This window comes from Protopterus annectens, chromosome 6.part0 (genome assembly GCF_019279795.1).
Source record: "Protopterus annectens isolate FY-2018-M chromosome 6.part0, PAN1.0, whole genome shotgun sequence".
Classification (NCBI taxonomy): domain Eukaryota; kingdom Metazoa; phylum Chordata; order Ceratodontiformes; family Protopteridae; genus Protopterus; species Protopterus annectens.
Window position 1 is genome coordinate 302,016,334 of NC_056737.1, and position 12,680 is coordinate 302,029,013.

Genomic DNA, 12,680 nt, shown 5'->3' on the forward strand with positions numbered 1-12,680 from the left:
TTCCTATTTTTAGGCCTCTGTCCTCCCATTGCTTTAGGCTTTGTTTATATTTCTTGTACTAAGAGGTTGAGAGGTATGTCTAATGTGTATTCGAACATTTTTCAGAACAGCGTTACATAAACTGGAAGAGTTGCATTTGACCCAGTTTCACGCAAGTGCCATTCCACATTTTGATAGTAAAGATATATATATATATATATATATATATATATATATATATATATATATATATATACACACATACATACATACATACATACACACACACACACACACACACACACACACACACACACACACACACACACACATATATACTCACTCATCAGGAAAGCATTTTTTGTGGCCATTACTTGAATCATTTCTCATTATTTAACTCATTAATTATTCCCGTTTTTCCCTCCTTGTCCTTTGTTATCAAAAAGTAGACCAACAATTCTCTCTTTACTTCTATACTCAAAACTTGGTGTTTATTTGGTTATTCAGATCTTATCTCTTAGCCCACTTTTATAACAGTTGATCTGATGTCCATACAATCGGATCTGAAGCCTTCGGATCCTAATTGGGTTGACTCGGCCACTAATTTCAGACTTAGGATCCAGCTCTTGAGCTCCACCCTGTGCCTTTTCTCTCCACAGAGAACTGCCCTCTCCTATTTCAGATCCCACTTCCTTCCCTCCATCAGTTCTTAGCTCTGAGTTGCACAGAGCTATTCCACAGGGACAGCCAGAATCAATGTGTCCAGTCAGTTCCTGTGAAGGAACTTCCCGTCTTTTCCAGGACTTCACCTGAGCATCCCACAGAGGAGGTTCACCAGAGGAGAATGTGTAAAAGGAGACACATTGACTCCCCTTTGGAGTGTCTCACAGAAGATACCGATTTTGATGAAGGAGAGGGGACCCCCAGATCACCACCAGATGACATATCTTTTGGAGGTATTTTAGCGATACTGAAACAGAAAGGTGGCTGGTTTTCCAAAAACTCTTCATCAGAAGAATCAGTGTTTTTTGAGGCTTTTGTTTCTGGCTAGTCTACATCTGGGGTTGCTCCACCCTGGCACACAAACTTATTGATTTTGATTTTCTTCATATTTCACTGTTGCAGTCATTACCTGTGGATTATCCCTGCTGTGGTAGCCCTCAACCAGCCTGAATACTAGAGTCAGTGTTTTGTGTGGCGGCTGCTGTTGCCTGTAGTCCTATGTCAGGTCGTCAGTACTATAAAGCAAGGCAGCCGTCATTACATCAGTCTTTCTTGCCGTGGAGCCCGTAGCAGAAGCTGTTCGCATAAGTGCCAGTTGGTCACTACCAGAAGTCGAATTTCAGAGCAGAAAATGTCTAAAGCTAAGTACCCCATTGGGGACCCTTTTTTCATGCTCTAACCGATGTCTGAAAAAGTTAATTGTCTCACCTGTAGAAAGTAGATCCCATACCGAGACTTTCATTCTTAGTGCATCACTTGTTTAGGCCCAGACCACAATGTCCCTCATTGCCAGTTCTGCGCCCTCTTTAATGAGTGAACCATTTGCCGTAGAGCTCTTTTTGTAGACAATTATTTTCATATTCCGTCTTCGAATCCCGATATGGCGTCCATCAGCCAACAGTCCATCGACATTCCAAAAAAACATAAAGATAGAGTAAGGCCACACAAGGCTAAGCCTTCCAATGACACTACTGCTAAGCAAGTTTGCAGTTCTCCGGAATTCAGTGAGGCACTTTTGCAGCCCCTGATGCCTGACTCGCTTTCTATGCAGGCCTCTGCTGAGACACTTTCGGAGTCCGGTATGCCACAGAAATCCACTTCGTCTTCAGAGCCTTTGGCTGTCTTTGCCTCAGTTGGGTCTGGAGCCACGACACAGGGGACCAGCTTCTGAGGAGGCTGTCTGCACTACCGATTATAGACAAAAAAAGTCTTCTCTTCCGACTACCGTTTCTCAGAGACCGATGGATTCTCTCAGGTCTAGAAGCCAGGCCACTCCTAGGAAATCTGCTTCTAGCCACCTTCTTGCTACTGCTCCCCCACCCCAAGCTTAAATCCTTAAAATGGTGGAGGATCTCATTTCCCTTATCCAAGGTACTCAGGCCCCCACTCCAAAAAGGAAAAGGCATCCTTCTACAGAAATTATGACAGACCAAGAGTCTGAGAAATCTGATTATTCTGCTTTTGAAGAGGAACAACATCCCTTAACTGTTTCTGAGGATTCAGATGCAGAGGAATCCATCCCCTCTGCCTCCCCTCCAGAGGACCTCTCCTTCGGGGAACCCTTCACTCCCTCAGGGAATATTTTCAATGGGAATCTCAAGACTACCCACAGTCAGAGAAATGAGAGTTTCTGCACCTGACCCAGCACAGACCCATGGCCATCCCACCTATTCTAGAAGTGGTGGATGATGTTTTCCTTGAATCCAGCTTAGTCCCCGATGCCCTGCCTCCTGCTCCAGTAAACCTGACAGGTACTACAGAGTACCGGATTCTCACAAATACCTGTACAGGAACCCTGCTGTGACCCTGAGGTCATTAGACAGGGACCCAAAGGAGCTAAGACTAGTTCTGCCAAGAATCCTCTTCCTTTTGACAAAGACTGCAGAGCTCTGGACAGATGGGGTAAGAAAGTATACACCTCTGTAACCTTATCTACCAGAGCACTTAGTGGTCAGTTCCATGTGTTAAAATATCAACAACACACTTTGGAACAATTAAAACAGAAGATTGCTACCTATCCTGACAGTGCCAATTCTAATGAGCTGGCAGAATTACTACACTCTGTCAAGTGGCCAAGCATTCATTACAATGTGGATACAACGCCCTAGACGCCTCTAGCAGGGAAGCAGTGACAGGATCTGTTATTAGAAGACATGAATGGCTGAAAGAACAACCTCTCCCTGATCATGTTAAGTCTAAACTTATTGATGCTCCCCTAGATAAGGAACGCCTGTTTGGGGAAAAAGCAGAAGAGGTGCTTAAAAAGATGGAAGACAAAGCAAAATCTATGCAAACAGTTAATGATTTCTTTCAAGTTCAGCTGCCCAGATTGAGCAGGAACTTCCCCTCTAAGCACTGGGCCTTCCCTGCACCCAGCAGACAGGGCCAAGGTAAGCCCTGCAGGGACAGGACATCCAGGCCCCTATCCCAGGGCCAGCAAAGAAGCAAACAATGGACCACTTCCACTTCTAAGGCAGGGAGTTCTAAGCAAAACTTCTATGGCAAGCACTCACAATGACTCTCCCTCCCCCCTCTGCCCTCCTTTCACTCATCTAAAACTATGTTGGAAGGCTCACCCTCTTTTTTTGGGTCTCTATAACCAAGGACCAATGGGTATTAAAAATCATTTCTCAGGGATACAGATTTTCCTTCACCGAACTCCCTATTCCAAGAGGGTACACAGACCTCCCCCAAAACCATTGGGCAGAGGCATTAAAACAGGTAAAAACACTAATATCCCAGGGGGCATTAGAACTGGTCCTTCCAGATCAAACAGGAAAAGGCTTTTGCTCCAGACATTCCTTGTTCCCAGTAAAAAGGGCACTTGGTGCCCCATCCTGGATATATCCAAACTGAACACCTCCTTGGTGGTCCCCAGACTCAAAATGCTGACCTTGCAGCAACTCCTGCCTATACTCACACAAAATGCCTGGCTGGTGACACTAGACTAAAAGATGCCTATCTCCACATCCCCATCAGGGAATTGTGCTGAAAATTCCTGCGCTTCAGAGCAGGCAATCAGCACTTTGTTTTCTGTACTGCCCTTTGGCTTATCTACTACTCCCAGAGTATTCACCAAATGCTTGGTCCCTGCTATAGCATTCTGCAGACAGCGAAATATACAGATTTACCCTTACCTGGACGACTGCCTCATTCAGGTGAACAACAAAGGAAAGTTGCTCCAGGATCTACTCTTTGTCAAAAAACTCCTAACTTCCCTAGGGTTCACCATCAACGAGAAAAAAATCAAAGCAAAACCCCACCAAGAAAATTGTTTTCTTGGAGCTGTGCTAGACACAGCAACCCTAATGGCCTTCCTATCCCCAGAAAAGCAGAGCTTCCTGCCTCTCTACTTCACCCAGCTGGCTTCCAGAAGTCACCTCACTGCGAGGAAGGTCCTGCAAGCTCTGGGATACATGGCATCTTCCATCCTTCTCATTCCTCTTGCCAGGCTTCACATGAGAAAACTTTGGTGTCAGCCCTCTGCCCCTAGAAACCACTCTCCCACTGATCCCTTGCATAAAGGACACATTTCTCTGGTTGGCAGAGGTCTGTGCCAGGAACCAGGGTCTTCCCTTCATCCTCTGCCCTTCCAGCCAGACCATCACCACCAATGCCTCAGACATAGCTTGGGGCACTCACCTAGCAGGCAGGTGTACCCAAGGCCTTTGGAATGCCAAGCAACTTCACTTGCACATCAATCAGAAAGAAATGATGGCAATTAAAAACGCTCTGACTTCCTTCCAACCCCATCTCAGGCCAGGGGTCCTCCTCATAAAAACAGATAACACAGTAATGTGGTACATCAACAAGCAGGGGGGCACCCAATCTTACCCCCTGTGTAGGTTAGCCATGAGTCTCTGGCTTACAGCCACCTCTATGGTGCTACACCTAATTGCCCAATACTTACCAGGGATCAACAACACACTGGTAGACCACTTAAGCAGAAACTTACTGGACCCCCATGAATGGCAACTCCACAGAGAAATCTTTCTGCAAATCACCCAGGAGTGGGGGACCCCAGAAGTGGACCTCTTTGCCTCTCAACTCAACTACCAGCTGCACAAGTTTTGTGCCAGGGAGTATCACCTCCTAGCGTGGAAGGTGGATGCCTTGACCTTCCTCTGGAGCTCCCTCTTTGTGTACGCAGACCCTCCTCTGCTGCTTATTCTCAAGGTTCTGATCAAAGTAAGAGAGGAGAGACCAAAGGCCTTCCTCATTGCTCCAGATTGGCCCAGACAGCATTGGTACCCCTTACTACGCAGTCTGACCTTTAGCCACTGAAGCTACTTCCCCTAAGGTCAGACCTCTTGACCCAGGAGAGGGGGAAGGTACTGCACCCAGACCTACAGACTCTCAAACATTCAGCATGGCTTATACACTAAAAACTAAGAAGTCCCTGTTAAGCAAACAGGTCCTGGACATCATCACAGAGACCAGAAGGCCCAACACAAGAAAATCTCATGCAGGAAAATAGAAAAAGATTTTGCTCCTGGAAACAATCAAAAGGGGCAGTACCTCCCAACCTTCCATCCCTCTCATCCTGGATTACTTAGCAGAGTTGCTCAATAGTGGCCTCTCCTTCTCCTCTATTAAAATCCATGCCTTGGCCATCTCTGCCCATAATGATTCAGACCCACCCCTCTTCTCTCTCACCCTTTGATTAAGCAATTCTTCAGAGGTGCGTCTAATATCAGGCCTCCCAGAAGACCTCATACTCCACCCTGGGACCTGAATTATGTGTTAGAGAAACTAACCTTACCTCCTTTCGAACCTGCCACTTCTGCAGAATTGAAATACCTCTCCTGGAAGACTGCCTTCCCACTAGCTATCACCTCAGCCAGAAGGGTCTCAGAACTTCAAGCTCTCAAGGCTGTCAAGCCCTGCATAATTTTCCATGTGGACAGAGTCTCCCTGAGGACTAATCCCTCCATTATGCCCAAGGTGGTATCTGATGCGACTCTTAACCAAGGCCATACACCTTCCCACCTTCTTTCTCAACACTCAAAACAAGGGGGAAAATATTCTACACTCACTAGACATTCACATACAACTCGGATACTATCTGGACCGTACTAAGCCATTCAGAAAAACTGATCAGCTTCTTGTAAGCTTTGCCCCAGGGGCAGAGGGGAAGCCCATCTCTGAACAAACCATTTCCAAATGGATTTCACACTGTATCCATTTTTGCTACACACTACATGCACACTACATGGGAAACCCATCCCTAAATCTATCCGTACCCACTCCACTAGGGCAACCTCCACTTCCACTGCCTTTCTCAAGGGAGTACCTACCAGGGACATCTTGGAAGCGGACACCTAGACCTCTGTACATACCTTTACAAAGCATTACCACCTCCCTCTCTTTTCTAAGTCTAGGGCAGGGTTTGTCTCTGCAATTCTGCAGGGCCTCCTGACCCGTACCTAGGACTCTACCTATCCTTCCACCCTTTACCTCAGTTTTGGGAATCTTCCCATAGGTGATGACTGCAACAGTGAAACACAAAGAACATAGTACAGTTGTGTACACTTATCATAAATGTAGATGTTAGAGTGTATTCACTGTTACAGTCTTGGTTTCCCTCCCTCTATCCCCCATTTACATTTTCCCCTAGGAGGACACAAGCTTCCCAAGGTGGCTCTTAGCCACCAGGACCACTTCTCTCTTTTCCCTTGTGCTTCTGATGGGTTAGCACAAGAAAAACTGATGTAATGATGTCAGCTGCCTTGCTTTATAGTACTGATGACCTGATGTCAGACTACAGGTGACAGCAGCCGGCACACAAAAACATTGACTCTGGTATTCGGGCCCGCTGAAGGCTACCACAGCAGGGATAATGCACAGGTGATGACTGCAACAGTGAATACACTGAAACATCTACATTTATGATAAGTGTACACAACTGTACTTTGCCTGTCAGGCTTGGAAGAAGATGGACACCTTTGAACTCATTCCAAAGAGCCCCAACAAGTTTTTGACTCCCCCCTCAGACTACACTGGAGCAAAGAGGTCCCAGTAGATGCTATGGTGGTGGCGCCAGCAGCCACCAAGAAGGAGCTAGCTGAACAGAGATCTACTGTCTTTCCACATAGTAGGGAGTCTAGGGCATTGGACAGGTTTGGAAAGCAAGTTTTCACCTCAGCAACCTTTGCCCTTAATTACCTGCACAAGTCTCTTGTGACCAAGGAACTTTCAAATACTTTTGAGGCCATGTCTACTGAGGTCTTCAAAAGAGCATCCTCTCAAATGGCCACTCTGTTGTCCATATCCAATGCTTTGATGAGGTTGATCTCTGACACAGCTGAACGCACTTCACAAACTGCCGGTTCCAGCATTGCAATGAGGAGGTGTGCCTGGATGTGGCTTTGTGACTTCACAGAACCTTTTAAAATGTCTTTTATTTAATGCCCCTTTGATGGTATGTCCCTGTTTGTGCCATCAGTTGAAGAGACACTAACCCACAGTGAGCAAGTGGGAAAGACTCTGCCGTAGGAATACAATTTTCTATGCCTCAACAAACCTTTTCTAGGAATCAGAGGTGGCAAGAAGATGTGGCTCCACAAATCTCAGGGTCCTTTCCAAGATATACATGCAGTGACAATTCCTCCAGAGTCAGAGGAGGAAATTTCAATGGCAGACATTGCCCTAGAAGCAAAGGAGGTCTGCAAAATCAGGACTTTTGGGATTTTCTCAGACAGGCCTTTCCAGCACTGCTGAAATGCTGCTTCACTGTCCAACTGAGGAGGCAGTTGGGGGTTGACTGTCTTTGTACCCAGAGGTCTGGACAAATATAACACAAGATACTTTTAAGCATAATATCCAGGAGTTATTGCATACCATTTTCCCTTCATCCTCCCAAAAGGAAGACACTTCCAGACATTCCACCCAGTCAGAGGAAGGCAGCAGCACAAAAGATCCTGAAGCTGCTAGACAGGAAAGTTATCCAAAAGGTTCATCAAGACCAAATAGAATTCGGAACTATTCATGCTTCTTGTTAGTGCCAAAGAAAACAGGGAACCTGAGGACTATTTTGGATCTAAGCAGTTTAAATCAGTTTGTAAAGAAAGCAGAGTTCTGGATGGTCATGATCCAGTCCATTCTGCCATTTCTTCTCAAGGACAATTGGATATGCTCTATAGATCTTCAGGATGCATACTATCATATCAGAGTAGACAGGCGATCCAGAAGACATCTTCACTTTCGGCTGGAACCCAGTCATTATCAATTCAGAGCCCTGCCGTTTGGACTCGAGACAGCCTCCAGGGTATTTATCAAGTGCATAGCAGTGCTGGCAGCTGACTTGAGAATCAAAGGATTCCAGGTATTTCCATATCTAGATGACTGGCTCCTTACCACCCCTTCCAAGCATCTATTTCTACATGCCAGGGACTATTTGGTCCAGATTTGCAATTTGGGTATAACTATAAGTCATGCCAAGTTGAATATAAACCCAGTACAGAGCCTGGAGTGGAGTTCATAGTTGCTCTTCTAGAGGCTACAAAACAAATAATATCCTTACCTTAGCATTGTATCTGTACGATAAGGACTCAGTTTCACTTTCTCCTTACTCAGCTGCTCTGACAATATCAGTACTGCAAGGATTAGGTTTGGTGGCAGCGGCCATTATATTCCTTCCTTTGGCATGCTTTTTTATGTGGGTTCTATAATGGACACTAGCTGCACAGTGGTCTATTCTATACCATCCCCTATCCTATCCAGTCAGGCTTACCCCAGTTTGCAGAAGATACATCAATTGCTGGATGCAATCAGACCATCTGCAATTTTTCAGGCCCTTTGTCCCTCTAGCTCCTATGCCCACAGTGACCACAGACACTTCTCAGTTGGGGTGGGGGGCATTTCTTGGGAAGAACAGTCCTAGGCACATGGTCCCGCAAGAGACCAAGTTTCATATCAATGTCCTGGAGATGAGAGCAGTCCTGTTAGCATTGCAGGCCTTTTAAGATGCTCTTCCTTTTGGGACTATAGCAGTTCAGACCAACAGCATGTCTGTAGTCTGGTACATCAACAAACAAGGAAGAACTCAATCTTACCCTCTCTGCAGAGGGACCATGAGAGTTTGGAAATGGGCAATCTCATTAGACTGTTTTCTAGTTGTGACACATTCCGGGGCAAACTAACTTGTTAGCAAGCAAGCTAAGCAGATCCATCCTGATGCCCACTAGTGGACTCTAAATCAGTCTGTGGCAGAGATGATCTTGTGTTGGGACTGACCTTGCTGCATCCTATTTGCCACTCCCCTTATCAACAAGTTCAGCAGGTACTTCACTCAGAACCCCCTCAGGGGAGTCACTGAGAGGTGCTCTGATTCACCCTTGTCCCTGGATCTTCTTTATGATTTAACCCCCTCTTCCCCTAATTCCCAAATTCTTTCAGAAAACAAGCAGACTGGAGCTCAGTGATCCTTATTGCCCCTTTCTGGCCTCAACAGGTATGGTTCCCCTACCTAAGGTCCCATCTTCGCTATCCTTCATGGATACTGAAGCCAACTTTGGATCTCCTGTCACACTCATCAGGGATCCAACATCCCAGCATTCGAACCCTTAGACTAACCGCATGGTTTTCCTACTTCCAGTAATGAGACAGCCTAGGCTTTCTTCCCCTGTCCTCAATATTATTTTGGCTTCTCAAAAAGAATCAACCAAAAAGGAATACAAAAGCAAATGGAAAAGATTCTCTCCTTGTGCTTTGAATAAAGACATTGATCTCTTTTCTGCCCCACTTTCTGTGATTCTACAGTTCTTGACAATGCTGTTTGAAGAAGGAGCTATTTTTTTCTACAATTAAATTCCAGGTGGCAGCTATTTTGCAATTTTCATACAGGCAGCAGACATGTTTCTTACACTTCTTGTAAACTACGCAAAGCTTTCTTGAAAGGAATTTTTATTTTAAGGCCAGCCTCCAATTAAAGATCCCTCTTGTCTTTGGGAACAGACATTTGTGCTACAAGGCCCACCACAGAAACCCTTTGAGCCTTCAGCTAAATCTGATCTGAAGTTTATTTGGTAGCCATCACTTTTGCAAAGAGAATATCTGAACTCCAGGCTCTCTTCCAAATCTCCATACATTATTTTTCATAAGGACAGGGTCTCAAGTGGCCTCTGAGAATAACATTAACCAATGCATTCATTTACCAGTCTTCTTTCCAGATTTTACCAAAATGAATACTTGCTACAGCTTCTGGGTATGCACAGACAGTTACATTTTTATTTTTGTAGGACAAAACAATTCCAAAAAATCAGACCAACTTTTTGATTCCTTTCTTCAAAAAGACTGGGTTATCCAGTATCCAAAGTCACTCTTACTAAATGGATAACTAACTGCATTTCCTGGATTTACTCTTAAAAAGGCATGACATTACCCAAGCCTCCCAAGGGTCATTCAGCCAGATACATGGCCACATCGTCTGCCTTTTGCACCAGGACATCTGTTGATGACATTTGTGCAGCAGCTACATTTATTTTTCATTACAAATTGGATATTATTTCTAGAAATAGAGCATACTTTGGTTTAGTTGTGCTCCGGAATATTCGTCCATGAGGTCCATTCAAGAGCAATATAGCTGGGGACTCTGTCCAATATGTTGCGGAAGAATGAAAAGGACAATATCAGATTTAAAAGTTATGTTGTTACCCTAACTAGGCATCTGTGTTGTCCATTTTTATCCCTCCTCAACTTCCCTCCCATCCATCCCCCATCCAAAACTCTTAGAAAGACCTATTGGACTTATTGGAAACTACAGTTCCAGGTTTGATCCCTGTCTTTCTTCTTCATGTCTTGTTTCTGTTTCTACTATGGGGATAGGGCAGCAAACTTGAGCTGAGGCTTTGAGGAAACAGCAGAGCATTATGGGTACTGGGAGGAGCTCAAGAGCTGGATACTAAGTCTGAAATAAGTGGCCGAGTTAGATCTGAGGATTGAATACAAACCCATACATTGAGGAAGAATGAAAATGGACAACACAGATGCCTAGTTATGGTAAGACCATAACTTTTAAATACCCTTCTGTATCACTGTTGCAGTATTCTTTATTGTATGGATCTCTCATCTAGGGCAGCCCAACGTTTGGCCAGTATAGCAAAACTTTATGATCTTGTATGGAAAGTGTGTCACACATATGCTTTCCACACAGGATGTAGGTCATAAAAGTGACATATGGACAGAGTTGCTCAGAACTTGTTTGCCACCAGGCCAAACGCCATTATTGTTCTTTGATCTGAACACCTTGCTGCTGTGCTGAATACCTAGCCATCAAATGGGTCTGTCATGAGGCATTATTATTGGCTTTGTCTCCAGTCTTTGCCTGAGGACATTAAGGCCAAGCTGTTGGATTCTCCTTTGGATAAGAAACATATTTTTCCGACTGCTGCTGCTGACCTGTTAAAGTCTATTCAAGAGAAAGGCAAAACTATGCAGGCCCTTAAAAATATTTTTGTCTCTCTTGTCCCTAAGTTCCAGAAGAATTATCCTTCTAGGTCTGCTTTTGTCTGCCGGCAGCCCCACCAGGCCTCCAAGGACAGGAAGGAGGTGATAGGTGGCTTCTCAGACTTCTGTTGCCCAAAAGCCTCTTTCATCTGATAAGTCTGCTTCTCTCTGACAATCCCCCCCCCCTTAGACCAGATTCCTTTGTCCCTTTGGTTTTCCCTTTTCCTTACAAATTGGCTTCTCATCACTTCAGACTCTTGGGTTCTTTCTATCAACCATCAGAGTTACTTCATGGTATGGAGGTCATCCCCACTTTTTCAGGATTCCTCAACCTTCTCTAGAGCACCATCCTCATTTCCTGGAGGTCCTTGGGTCACTGATGAACCAAGAAACCATTCAGCCTGTTCCCCCTTCCCAAGTGGGAAAGGGGTTTTATTCTAGGATGCTTCTGGTTCCTCAAAAGGAAGGCACTTGGAGATGTATTCTGGCTGTCCCCCTGTTCACCATCTTTCTCAGGGTCCCCCTTTTTTGGATGCTTACTCTTCAATCCTTGTTTTCTTTTTTATTACCCAGACTTTTCTGGTGTCTTTGGATTTGAAGGATGCTTACCTTCATATCCCTATTTTTCTTCTTTTCAAGAAGTGTTTGTTTCTGTTTAATCCTTTCATTTTCAGTTCTCTGCTTTGCCCTTTAGCCTCTCTACTGCTTCACAAAATGCCTAGCACATGTGATTGCTTTCTTCAGGCTCAAAGGTATTTTTCCTATTCTAGATGACCTTTGCTCCGGGCACTTTCTCCCAGTCGCCTTTTACAGGATCTGGAGTTCACCATCTCTGTCCTTCAAAGTCTGGGGTTCATTGTTAACTTTGAAAAGTCCATCCCGACTCCCTATCCAAGATCTTGTGTATCTGGGATGCAGGATTCAGGCAGTGCCAATGTTGGTCTCTATTCCACTGCCAAAAGTTTTGCCACTGACAGCCTTCTTTCAGTCTCCTCTTCCTCTGACTGCCATTCCAGCCAGAGAGTTTCTTCGAGCCATTGGATTCATGGTTTCTTCTATTCCAGTGCTCTCTCTTGCCAGACTGCATTTGTGGAAGCTTCAGGGGTGGCATAAGTCAATATGGCTGCAGCATTGCCAACCTTTGGATTTCAGTGTACCTCTCCTTCTTTGTCTAAAGAAGGAATTTGAATGGTGGATTCAACAGTTTGCTCTTAACTCCGTCCTGCCCTTTCAGCCTCTGTCCCTTCTGAAGAACTGTTCACCGATGCCTTAGATATGGAGTGGGGGGATTCATGTGATTACCTCAAAGTTCAGGGTCTCTGCCCTGCCACCACCAAGAAGATAAGACCATAGTAACATCAAAGAGATGAGAACTCTGCTTCTGGTCTTCAAGCTTTTCATGCCATGTTCTCTCAAGACATCTTGAAAGTGTCAGACAAAACAGTGATGTGGTATGTCAACAAGCAGGGAGACAATAAATCTTACCTCCTTTGCAGGATGGCTGTTAAGGCTTGAAAGGTGGATTTCCATTA